General features: G+C 35.8%; 1 protein-coding gene across 1 annotated transcript in view; it reads left to right on the top strand.

Moving 5' to 3' along the window:
* si:dkey-192l18.9 (F-box/LRR-repeat protein 7) overlaps positions 1–12,896 on the top strand; it is a 31,720-nt gene that overhangs the window by 13,947 nt on the left and 4,877 nt on the right.

Genomic DNA, 12,896 nt, shown 5'->3' with positions numbered 1-12,896 from the left:
TATTGGCAACTTTATTATTTCTCATTCAGTTTGATTTTTAGCCATCTAATTCAAGATTGATATAATAAGCTCATTGGACATGGATCAGGAAAGACTTCATTTGAAGGAGGAATATGAGAGCCCAGCAGGAAAGGAAGGGTTTGGCTCTTATAGACCTGGACTAAAAATGCTCTGTCTGTATTTATCACACAAGAAAAGTCTATGCATTTTTTTTCACCCAGTTTTAACTGTTTGTAATTAATTTTAAAGTAGAAATTCACTATGTAAAATGTGACTCCAGTAAATATAAAAGAGCTCCCTTTAAACTTTCAATTGAGTAAAAGTACAAAAGTATTTGCCTTCAAATGTACTTAAGTATCCAAAGTACTATGATTTATTATGTATTATCATTTTTGTCACAAGATTTTTGCTCAATCAACTCAGTTCATGTGAAAAGACTATAATGTTACTCTTAGCACACCGATCTATTAATAGAATAATATTAATGAGTCAAACACTGATTAATATCCAGTGTTGTGCTAGTTACTAAGAAATAGTAACCAGTTACAGTTACTAGTTACTTCATTCAAAAAGTAACTGAATATATCACAAGGATTTCTGAAATAAATAACAAAACAAGCTGAATAATATATTCAGAATCAAAAACTAAAGTGGCTTCTGCATCATAAAAGCTGTTGTGTTGAGCCCTTAAAAATGTTCCTTTCACAGCTTAAGTATGAAAACTAGCTTTGTTAAGGCATGGAGTTTCTGGAGGAGCTTCGACAGATTAGAGTTGCTGTTTATCGCAGTAGATATGAACTTCAAACCAGAAAGACACAGCTTACATTTGACTAAATAGATTTTGTCTTTATGCTCAACTAAAGTGAAGTAATGAGCATATTTCCACTTTGAGAAACTCGTTTTGCTCTCGCCTCGACTTGCCGTTACTGCCGCACAGACCTGAATAAACGGAGTCACGCCCACAGTGCGTCTTCTTCGTGTTTACAGTGGTTCATCCACCAATCCTACAATGCGTCTCTGCTGTAAACAGATTAGACTGTAGTCTGCACTTCAGCCAAAATTCATTCATTTAAAAAAGTAACGGACAACGCACCATACGGTAACGGTAACGGAGTTACTATATTTAAAAAGTAACGCGTTACAGTATTAGTTACTGTCAAAAGTAACTGCAGTGTTGGGCAATTATTGCCCAACACTGTTGATATCTATTACAATTATCATGAGCCCAAAACTTTCTTTTCAACTACTTAAAAAAAAAAATGCAACTAAAAAAGTGTTGTGGCAAGTTTAAGTTTCTTTTATTATTTATTCCTCAATAAATGTTCTGCTTGCTGTTGAACTTATGCTTAACTGTATGATCTTGCTAAGTAGATACCACCAAGCGGCAATTAAATGAAGTTCAAAACAGAGCGTGTGCTCTACCCAGATTGGTGACTTGCTGTGTTTAACCAGTTACATTTTTATCTGCTCAGACATACATTTCGAAAAATGTAGTTGAGTAAAAAGTAAGATTTTTGACTTTGAAATATTGTGATGTTGTGGTGTAGGGAAGTTTAAGTAAAATGTAGTATAGAGGTTTTGGGCACTAAACACCCTGAAAAGACCCTGATATACCTCCACATTGTCAACCACATTCAAAGTGTTTTCACAAGTCATTTCAAAGTGGATAAGGTTGATTGTAAGGTCTTGAGTTCTAAACCCTCACATTCTCAGTCTCAGTATAAATGAAATAACTGTAATGTAACATCTGCCAAATGCCATAAATGTAAGTGTAAATTACATTCAACTCAGCAACCCATCTCTTTTCCATCTCAAAGGTTATTGGGTTCGAAAAAGGTTTAAATTGACTGGATAAAGACTGTTCGGGGAATATTTGACTTTATGGTTAGAGGGAAGTCAAAAATTAGCTCTGTGACATGGAACTTCATACCCAAACCTCATTACATTTTAGAGTATAGTCTTCTCTGTCCAAGAAGAGACCTTATTACAAATTTTACAAAATGTTGTATTATATTATTAGCAAACAGTGTGTGTGGGTGTTATGTAAAACGTGTGCGTGTAATGTTTAAGGAGACATACTTTTTATATGAAATTGTGATTCAGCATGGTCTTATACATATATTCATTTATTTACTACACAGAAACAACTTCATCCTGCTCTGGGTCACAAAAGATCCCAAGCTTATCCTGGTAACACTGGCTATGAGCCATTAATGCAGCAATAAATGCAGATATATGCACACTAAATTCATACCTGCAGACCAGCTAGCACAGCCAGCCAACCTAGCAGCATTCTGGGGAGTTGGAAGGGAACTGGAACCCAGAGGTACCTCGCACCAAACTCCATGCAAGAATCAAATGAGAGACCATAAAGGCGGCACAGCTGTGACCTCTCTCATGGACATAGTTTAGTTTTATTCAACCTGCATTGTTGCTGTAAGCCTTTGAAAACACTTGGTGAGCCGACGTGGCACATTTTCTTCACATGTATTCAAAATATTTTGGCTTTTGAGATTGACTTTGGCTCAGAATTCACTTAGGTTCAATTTAAATTTCATTACAGTTTTCAGGGTGTGATGAGTTTGGGTGTACTCCTTACACAAGAGTTTAATGGAAAGTGTTTAAGATGTGCAACAATCTTGAATGTTCACAGAACTGTAAAACTAGGGTAAGATTGCAATGGTGGATAAACAGTAACGTAAAACTATCAAAACAAATCACGCTACAGCTTTTCTGCTTAGCTATAAGGCAACACACTTACATACACATATACACATATTTCTAGTGAGCATCTATCTAAAGCACTAAATCAGCTTTGCTTTATATTCTATATGAGAACTTAAACTATAACTAGTAAAATGTTGTTGTGCAGGAAAAGAGAAACCCTGTTTCTCCATGTTGGACACAAAATGAGGGGTTTGCTGAAAATAACAAATCGACCACTCTGGGGTCAATTAAAGACAATTTAAACTAAGGATAACGTGGAAATTATAAGCCTTTGTCGCACTCATCATTGAATATTATTTATTTATTTATATGGCGAATTGTCCATCAAGAGGTCAACGTGTGCACACACTCAGTCTGGACCTTGTCCTTCCCTTTCAAATGAGTGGCTAGTGAAATAGGTCTTTGTGTAGTCACTGTGCCCCAGGCTTTTGTGTATTGAAAGTGATGCTGGGTTGTGAATGGAAGAACATCAGTGTCATAGTTCTGAAGTAGTTCAGTGCATGGTTCTGAAGTGGGTTTCTGATCTAAACTAGAGGTTCCTTTTTTCTTTTCCTTTTCTGGAGTTTTTCTTTGCCACAGTTATCTCTGACTTGCATATTTGGGATTAAAATCTACTTCCAGGATTCTATAAATGTGCTTTGAGTTCAAGTTAATGCATGTGTATAATTTATGTGCATGTTCTCTGTGGGTTTTTGTTGGGTTTTCTTTACATTATATATTACAAGGTACAGTATATTGGTTATGGTAAATTGCCCTTAGGTGTGAATGTGTGTGTGTATGTGTATATGTGTGTGTGTGTGTGTGTGTGTGTGTGTGTGTGTGTGTGTGTGTGTGTGTGTGTGTGTGCATGCAAAGAATGCATCAATGGACTGCCGTAGCATCCGGGGATTTTTGCTAACTGACACTCAGTCTTCCCAGATTCTGAATTCTTGGATGGGCTTCAGACCCACTGTGACTCTGAGCAGGACTGCATTGTGACAATGTAATTTTGTTATATTAGTAAATGTGCTGCAGAATTTCTTTTAATTGGAATTAAAGATACAAAACATAAGAACGATTTACCCCTTAGTTGCTTTAAACTAAACTGAGTTGGACAGAACAAGTTGCCAATAAGTAGCTAAAAAGTTGTTTTTACTCATTTATGAAAATGCTGTTTGTTGTTTGGGAGAAAAAATAAGTTTCCTATCCTATTTCTGTTTCATATTTGTCTATGCGTTTCAAGCCATCTGCAACCCTAACTCTTTCTTTTTATTTGACTTATTTGACTGAGTTTTATGACTCAAAGCCACACATTTTACAAGTCTGTTTTTATGCCCCATTATTGAGCAGCACAGTGTTTTTTTTTTTAATCAAAATGTCACACTATTTTTCATTTTTCACCTCAGATATTTTCCCTTCACCTTATTGTGAAGAGGTGACATCCAGCATTCCTTTTGCCAATAAGAGTTCAGCGGCAAGTGGCAGAATGTTTCTCACATCTCCTCATGTGCAGGGATACTCTTTGGCAGAATGAAAAGTGCATGAAAATAGCCAGATGGAAAGGAAATCGTTGCATGCGAGCTGGCATGAACCCGATGGGCTGGACTAGCTAGCCGAGCAGTATTGCAGTGGAGCATGCAGGCTTTTGCACTTATAACGCTGGAGAATTTTGGGAAGGGGGGGTTTATTCATGTCAGCACACAGCTGCTCCATGATGTACAAAGCTGCTCCAAAGGATTTGTATAGCATGCTGGCTCAATGACAATAATAAAAGGTCATTCATTTAAAAAATATCCTCCCTTTCTCTGTTCATCATTTTCATCCTATGTGCTAATTAAACCTGACATTGGTTAACCATTTTATTGCTTCATTAGATGAAGCAAGAGCATTTTTTGGAGGAAAATCCTTATACTTTTTTAAAGGATAAAGAAAATGGGTTATTTTCAGAGTTGATGATCATGATGAATCATGGCTTATGATACACTCTCTCAAATATAACCTCACTTTTTCCACATATATGGAAAGTTTAGAATAGCCATCAATAGTTAAAAATTTATTTGTAACAAAATTTCATTATATAATGGATTTTAATGTAGAAGTAAATACGCACAAACTACTTTGATATCTGATTTGAAGGCAGTATTAGATAACTAAAAAAAAAAAAAAAAAATGCTAATGAAACATCTTTTTTCCTTATTTGCAGTTTAGTATTTTAAGTCAGAAGAAGCCAGGGAATAAAGTTAAACACTGTATTAGCCGTCTGGATTGGATCTTAATCTGCATAATTATTGATGTACCTCTTGAACTTAAGTTTCCGAATTAAGTCTCCAACTTGGCCTCGTCTTTTGGTAATAAAGATTTTAATGTCCAAATAGGACTGTAATATATGCTTCAAACACACAAAGCTTCAAATGTACATTTAGATATTTCTGAAATACACATTAGGCTTACATCATTTGCCTTTCCCACCATTGTCCATTCAATGCCATATTCAGTAACACACTAATAGGGTGTGATCCATTATCTTCAGCTTTATGAGATACATCTCAAATCACTGAAATATAGTAGCTAAATGATTGCTCTGTCGGGACGTCCGTTCATGAGCCCAAAATGCTGATCCCTGCTGGTTTGTCAATCACTGGCAAATAGGGGCAGCCAAAATACCTTGCTGTGGTTACCCACTTGAAATGCAGAAGGTTTTCTTTCAAATGTATTTTCCCCCCACTTTAATGTGCTCTATCCAAACCAAAGTCCAGATGTTTAACTTGTTTTTTTTTTCTTTGATATCTCAAACATGTGGATTCCTCAACCATGTGCAGCTACTAGCGGTTCATGTCAAGGTCAGACTGCTGGAAGAGATATGAGGCTCATTATATCCTCACAAACAGCAGTCTGATTAAATATAAACAACATCCATATCAAGAATAATCCAGCAATTGCAATTGGGTCATGTTAGATTTGTAATGTCAGACTTGCAGCATGTCTTGATTCTGATAACCTTTACATGTACACACACACACACACACACACACACACACACACACACACACACACACACAGACCCCTCCCCTACAATATTACATTTTGGGTTTGTCTGAGATATTTTGGCTCCTTTATTGTGTTTTGTCTCATGTGTATTTTCGGTTGCCTTGGGTCTCCATTTCTGTTTAACCCCTGAGTGTGCATTAGTCTAGGCATGAAGATTAGTTTATGATTTGATTTCCTATTCAGTCTAAAGAGATAATCAGACATTGGTTTAAATCCCAAATCTAATTCTCCACACACTACAAACCCAGTGGGTACAGTTAAACTTTAATATGTTCTGGCTTCAGAGTGATGCTGGGAAAAGATTCAGTGCTTCTTCGCTGTTAGGTTTTAGTCATGTTTAATAAACAACTGAAACTGCTGAAGTTGTAATTTTCTTTTTACCCTGTAGTTGCTATGTTCTAATTTCAAGATCACTGATTACTGTACAAATATGCAGCCAGATTATCTATATTGCCTTTTTTTTTTTTTATTCCACAAGTCTAATTGGTCATATGTCATCTTTCCTGACAAAAAAATTAGTTGCATATGTAGCACATGCTTACGTCTTCCTCACATTCCTATTCATTTTACTCCACTCTTCTATTGATTGGGTGCAGCTACAGTTTGTTGGTGTCTACATTTTTCTTTCAGTATCAAATGATACCACAAGTATTTCATTGGCCTGAGGTCTGTTGATTTTGAAGGCCACATTTAAAGTGTCCCTACGTTGCACCATACTTTTTGAACAAGTCACAAATTTTGAACCTTCCAGCTAGGAAAAGACGCATATTAAACCAGTTATCTTTATTTGTTTTTCCATGCAATTCAGCATATTTTGCTCTTTTTGCACTTGTACATTCATTGAATGAAACAGAGCCCCACTTCTCTCAATGATTACCTGTAAACAACAGCCATAGAAATTGTACCAAATGCCTTTTACAAACACCTGAAATGCAGTGAAGAAAAATAAGAATAATCAGAATAAAACCCAGGAAATGATGAATAAATTCAAATAACAAACCATTTGTAGTGAAAAGGAACAAATTTGTCCAAAACATTTTTATATTATATACATAAATACAATTCCTATTTATTAAACAATGACTAATTGTTTGCAAATGAACAAATAAATGGGGTTTTGCTCAAAACTCATACTACCCATTAGACATAAGGAGCGTTTAACAAGACCCACAGTTTCATCCACAAGTGTGTTAGGAGTTGTTTTTAGCAGAACACAAACATTGCTGTGACTTCAACTAGCTATTAATAATGTAGGTTTACTTTTCACTTTAGGAGGATGTACTGAACTGATTTGCTTTAATAAACTTACAGATTCATACTTAACAGTAGTTATTTTGCTCAGGACTTGGGCTGCAGTACAAATGTGCAGTAATTCGAAATGCAGGTTAATCGTCTTTCACAAACATTCACTAATTAAAATGTATTTACCCATCACTGCTACAGAAAGAACAGAATAAATAAACATTATTTTCAAAATATTATGTATGTTCTGCTTGTTCATTAAGCACTGAAGAGCTGACCATCTGGTTTTATGTTAAAAGGAATTCATCCAGGTGTGCAGTGTATTGACAAGGCATGCAACTAATATTTGGTCTAGGAACTTATGAGGTGGTATCAAAACGTTTCCATACTAGCTCTAGTCCCCTGGCACAGCAGTACAGCTCTCCCAGCATTCTTGCCACTTCTGGAATATGTCCTGGAAGTCTTCTTTTCAAAGAGTGTCAAGCACCTTCTGGGATTCACACTGGATTTCCACAATGTTCCACAAAATGGTCAAAATCTTTGAGCTGGATGTTCATCTTTAGATAGAGAGGTGAAGTCCGCAGGAGCCAAGTCTGGCGAACAGGGACGGTCATGTTGTTCTGGTGAGAAACTCACATGTGAGAAGAGCTGATCGGCAGACTTGATGATGTACACAGGATGATGTTTTTTGTCACACTGATTTATGAGGGTCTGTGCTCCCTGTGACTGTGCATGTAGCCTTGTGCTGCCTTCTGTGGTGTGTTACAAAACTAGATTCCAAACTTTTTGATACCACCTCATACACTGGCCATCTGGTGTCATGCAGAATAGGGTGGGGTTCTCTTAAAGTTATTTCTTCTTCCCACCTCGGCGTGTCTTTCTCTCCACCTTCACTTTAATAGGATTTATTCAAATTTAATATCTGAACCTCTGTAAAGCCATTATGTAAAAAACTACTTTATACCAGTAAAATAAAACCAGTTCACCAAGTGTGACTGAAGGCTCAGTCATTGTTTTTCTCTGATCGCAAAAGATCACTTTTTGACCCCATTACTTCTACACGTACACCAAGATACACACTGAGCTTTTCAACAAAGAAAGAAAAAAAATCAGGCACTTAGTCCTACAATAGAGTTAAAGAAAACAAGCCCAAAGTCAATCTTAATCTAGCTGTGCCTGCCAGCTGTGATACAAGATGGAATACAAGTAGGTGGGCTAATTATCTCCTTTCTGATTAGATGACTATGGGCTGTTGCCTGATCAGGGACACATGTAGACTAATTAGTGTTTTTGGAAACTGCTTCTTGGCCACCCCAAGTTAAATGGATGAATCCCAAGTTCAAGTGCATTATGCTGATTAGGAATTAGTGAGCTATTGGTTGGCAAATAGTGCAGAGTTCTCTATTCAGGTTGATTAATTCTTTACAAAGATGATGCTGAGCAGCATCAGTTACAATGAGGTTAATGTGGTGACTTTGGATAGATTATGGGACAATGCTTTGTGCTTTATTTTGGAATGGGTTGTTTTTTTAAACCGGGCCTGTAAAATATAAGGCAAAAATAGTTTTTTTTGTCTATACATTTGCTAACCCTATGGTTGCTGTGTGTAAAATAAATTTCATTCTACAGAACATTAAAAAAATAACAATTTTAAAAAACAACAATTGTGAGTCCTTTAAAAAAAAAGGCAATGGATGATTTGGAGCTGGGTGCAGGTGCAAATCTTTTAGTAATTATGAAATACCAGAGAACCTGAACTAGGGCTATTAAACAAACACAAAATAGAAAAGCATGAAATAAACATGAACATGGCATGCGTACTAGACAAAGAGTGCTTTATAACTGTGATTTAAACAATACTGCTCATTGTGCATAAATGTAGTTCAGGTGCTCATGATCATGTGATTTGCTGCATAAAATGAACATGTTAAGTGCAGTGACTGATGGATGCTGTAGTCTTATGTGACTATTGGTGCTAACCTGACACTTGAATGTCAATAAAAAAATAATTTTATTTGAAAGAGGAGAAGTTATATCTTAAAATACAGTATTTGACCAATTTTGTTACTAGTAATAATGTACAAATATGAAACTTACTTCACTTTGACCCTTATTTACTATGTTGCAATATAACAAGTGTGCAAACTGATTTAGTAACTAGCTTAATAATAATTTCCACTAAAGAGACAACTAAAAAAATCCTATAAGATTGCTAACTTTGAAAGAGTACACAAAGCAGTGTCAATACAAACTGATTACTTCTGCACCTGCAGTGAGATTTAATAAGCCTGAATTAATGCCTGGAAAAGTTAACATGTTTCCTACAGTTGAAAATAAAGATTATAATTTAAATATACTGGAATAAAAGAATCAGTTTATAATCATAATCATTTACCACCCATTTGCATATCCAATCCCAATTTAAAGAAAAACTCCACACTGGAAAATATTGAATCCTTAGTGACTCTAAAACTTGTAATGTAACTTTATTTTTTTAGTTTCAGCTTAATTCTTTAACATGTTTGTCTGTTTTGGCTTCAGTTGTCAGCATTTACCACAAGGCTGTTTGGCTGCCTGCTGTTTGTGGTGCCACTGGAAATAAACATCTGAATATATGTGGAAAAGCTTCTAAAGCTTCAACTAATACATTTATCAAAGCTGTCATGCTCGTCTAGTAAAATGCTGCTATTAACTGCATTTGAAACTGTAATGGAAATGTTCTGCTGTGATTTCAGAGTAGATCACTAATAATAAGTACAGCACTAATCACAACCACTAAGTACATCACAGGTATGTCAATAAAAACATATTTAGATTTTATGATGGAGTTTTCATTTAAACAGGTTTAATTATACTTTTATTTAATCCTCATTTGACAAACCCTGAAGAGAATCACATATAAGACACAATACTAGCTTATGTTATCATGCTTTATCATTTATTTGAGCTATATTGTGTGTTGTATATGGGCTTGTGTTTGGAGTGCTGGCTGTGACTGTACGTGCCTTTAAACACTGGAAATGAGCCAAAGTCTGCTTCACTATTTATAAAGTCTGAGGATAAACACGAAGATTGTGGGATACAATGACCATCTTGAAGTCTTTTATGCAGGAATTACAAGCATGAAACCCATGGCAGATGTGGTCACTTTGCCATGTAGCTCTTTAAATGCAGCTTCAGGGGAGAGTGGTACTGAAATTTGACAGTTAGCTTGAAAGGGACTTGTTTTACAGTGGTAGAAGTAAACTTGCTTCTCCAGGGGTACCAACTGTGCATAATGTGGTGAATATCCTATATGCTAGAAATCCACTGGGAACGGTTACATAGTGAGACCACCCAGGACTAAGATTTTGGTTGTACTGGTGCTTTGAGCAGGGATTGACCTAATCCTTCTTCTCTCCAGTTTCAGTTGTCTGCCTTTTCTATAGCTTTCTCTTTTATACTGAAGCTGATTGTGTCCTGGGGCTAATGTGCAGATTTGTATTTGTGTGTGGTACATAAAAATAAGCTTATTCGGGATAGTGTAGTCAAACCGTGGGAGAATATTCACTGAAATTCTTCTTACTTACATCAGCTCTTCTTTGCTAGTTTGAGCTATCTCTTAGTGGAGATGGAGTGTTGTAATCAAAATTGTTTGCTAAAAATGATTTTATGACACACATACTGTACATTTACTGAGAAATGCCAGTCACATGTAAATTACCAGGCATTGTTACAGAACAGCTAATTTGTATTTAATGTTGCCAACACAACCTCAAAATAGGTCAAGCTTAAAGCTGAAATCTTTCTTTTGAATTTGCTAACATAGACACACACTTTATCAATTTCATAATGTGGTATTTATTTTCCCCTAATTTAATTTCTAGTCATATATATATTATTATTATATGAATCTTTTGGAATGCTTTGTATTATTTCAAATTCTGAACATCAACTGACTGTCATAAATCTTTCATTAAAATAGTGTGTGTGATTGAAATAAATGATCCGTTTAAACTAGACAGTGTGTAATCTTTATGTTATATTCCAGAAACTCATGCCAAATATAGTCACGGGTCACATTAGTGAGTCTCCTAATACAAAAACTTACAAACTCAGGACACACACGCTAACATGCAACTAATTGAATTGTCATGGATACCATAATTCTTGTTAACTTGCCCTTGCAAACTATTTATTAATAAATTACTACATATCCAGTTTGATAAATGAGGCTCACTGTATGTCAAAGACATATGGCTGAATAAAATCTGGTGCTTCTAGCCAAAGTCATCGCTAAGTTATTTTATCAGTCTAAAAGGAATAAAGCAAAGTGAGCTAAGGTTAGACAAATATTTCCACTGGAGTGCGCCATATTGTCATTGTACTAAAACCAGTTTATGATAAGGTCTGTTAGGAACAGTGAAAAGGATTTTTTCAAAAGTCATTTTTAGTTTTTCTTTTTTTTCTCATTTTTTAATCACTCCATGCTACTCGATTCATTTGAAACTATAGCGGTCACAGGACACAGACATGTCTAGACTAAAATGTCTTTCAGCGAATGTGTTTTTTATGCCAAGATAAATAATTTAACAAAAAACTGTTTTGGCATCAGGGTTTTAAAACTATACAGACATGCAATAATAGATTACATACAGTTAATTTGTTTTCATTTGTCTCGTAGTACTCTCTAGATAGTACTGAATAAAATTCCTGGTTTGTCTCTGCTCGGATGGTTGTTAGTTTTCAGAAAGCTGTCTGCTGTCCCACTGAAGACATTTTGCCCCCTAGAGAGAGAATCTGTGTATGCCATCATGACCTGGCCACCAATCAACATAGTCTCGGGTCATGTCTGGAATACAAATCTACCTGACATACTGTATGCACACACACAAAATAGTCACAGAGATTTACAAGGCAAAGAAACAGGAGGATTTGTGTGTCATTTATGTTATAAATTGTTAAAGAGAGGATCCATCTGTCCATAGTGATACATAAATCTGCAAGACGGCCACTGACTGCCACCAACTATGCGTTCACCTACGAATTCACCAAGCACAGCAAGAAATAAAGACTGGAATATTCATTACATGCAAAGTCATTTATGAGACAGCTCATTACGAAATTTTAACACGAAAAATCTGACACTCATTTATCTTCTCTTGAAAAGGATTATAATGTAGGTCTGCAGCTGCATGAATGTTTTCCTCATGCAGTTTTGTGACTAGAATATGGCAGAGCAGAGGAGGAATTTGATGGGCTGATAGGCTTGGTGTTATGGATGCCTCACTAACTCCTCCAGATTGATCCTGATTTTTTTACCAAACGACTTTGAGGAGCCCAGGTGCAATAATAAAGATATTTCCTGTACATGAAGGCATATCACATTTAAACCCTCATTTCCTCACCAGAATCATCTCCTCAAACTTAAATGGAGGAGTTTTTTGTGGGTATGTGGAGACATGAACTGTGCACGTACGTACATAGGTAGTGATTTTTGCCTTTATATTATTTTTGTATATGGAAAAACATAGTGAATGTGAAGGCAGGAACAGATGATAAGTATTTAACCCAATTTTGCATATCTCCTTATCTAGTAGAGCTTAGTGTTTAAATTTTATGCAGGTAGATCTAGGACTTTACGCTGCTTAAAGATTCTTATCTGAGGACAAGGAATGATTGTTTAATTCCCAGATATTATAGTTCATAATTCCTTGATGTAAAGTCTCTTTACTTGAGGTGGATTCGAGAGTTCGAGAATCAGATAAAGCATGATGTTATTACAGGCCGAGAGACATCATCTCACGCTATTGGTGTTGATGAGATCCAGCCAAGCGATCACTTGTTTCTGCACATGTTTGCTCTCTATCACTGCAATCAGTCACATCTGCTGATAGTACGACACTCAGTGTTTATCACGA

The sequence above is a fragment of the Silurus meridionalis genome, chromosome 4, assembly GCF_014805685.1.
Source record: "Silurus meridionalis isolate SWU-2019-XX chromosome 4, ASM1480568v1, whole genome shotgun sequence".
Lineage (NCBI taxonomy): Eukaryota > Metazoa > Chordata > Actinopteri > Siluriformes > Siluridae > Silurus > Silurus meridionalis.
The sequence above is the reverse complement of the archived record's forward strand: the minus strand, read 5'-3'. Positions and strand labels throughout refer to the sequence as shown.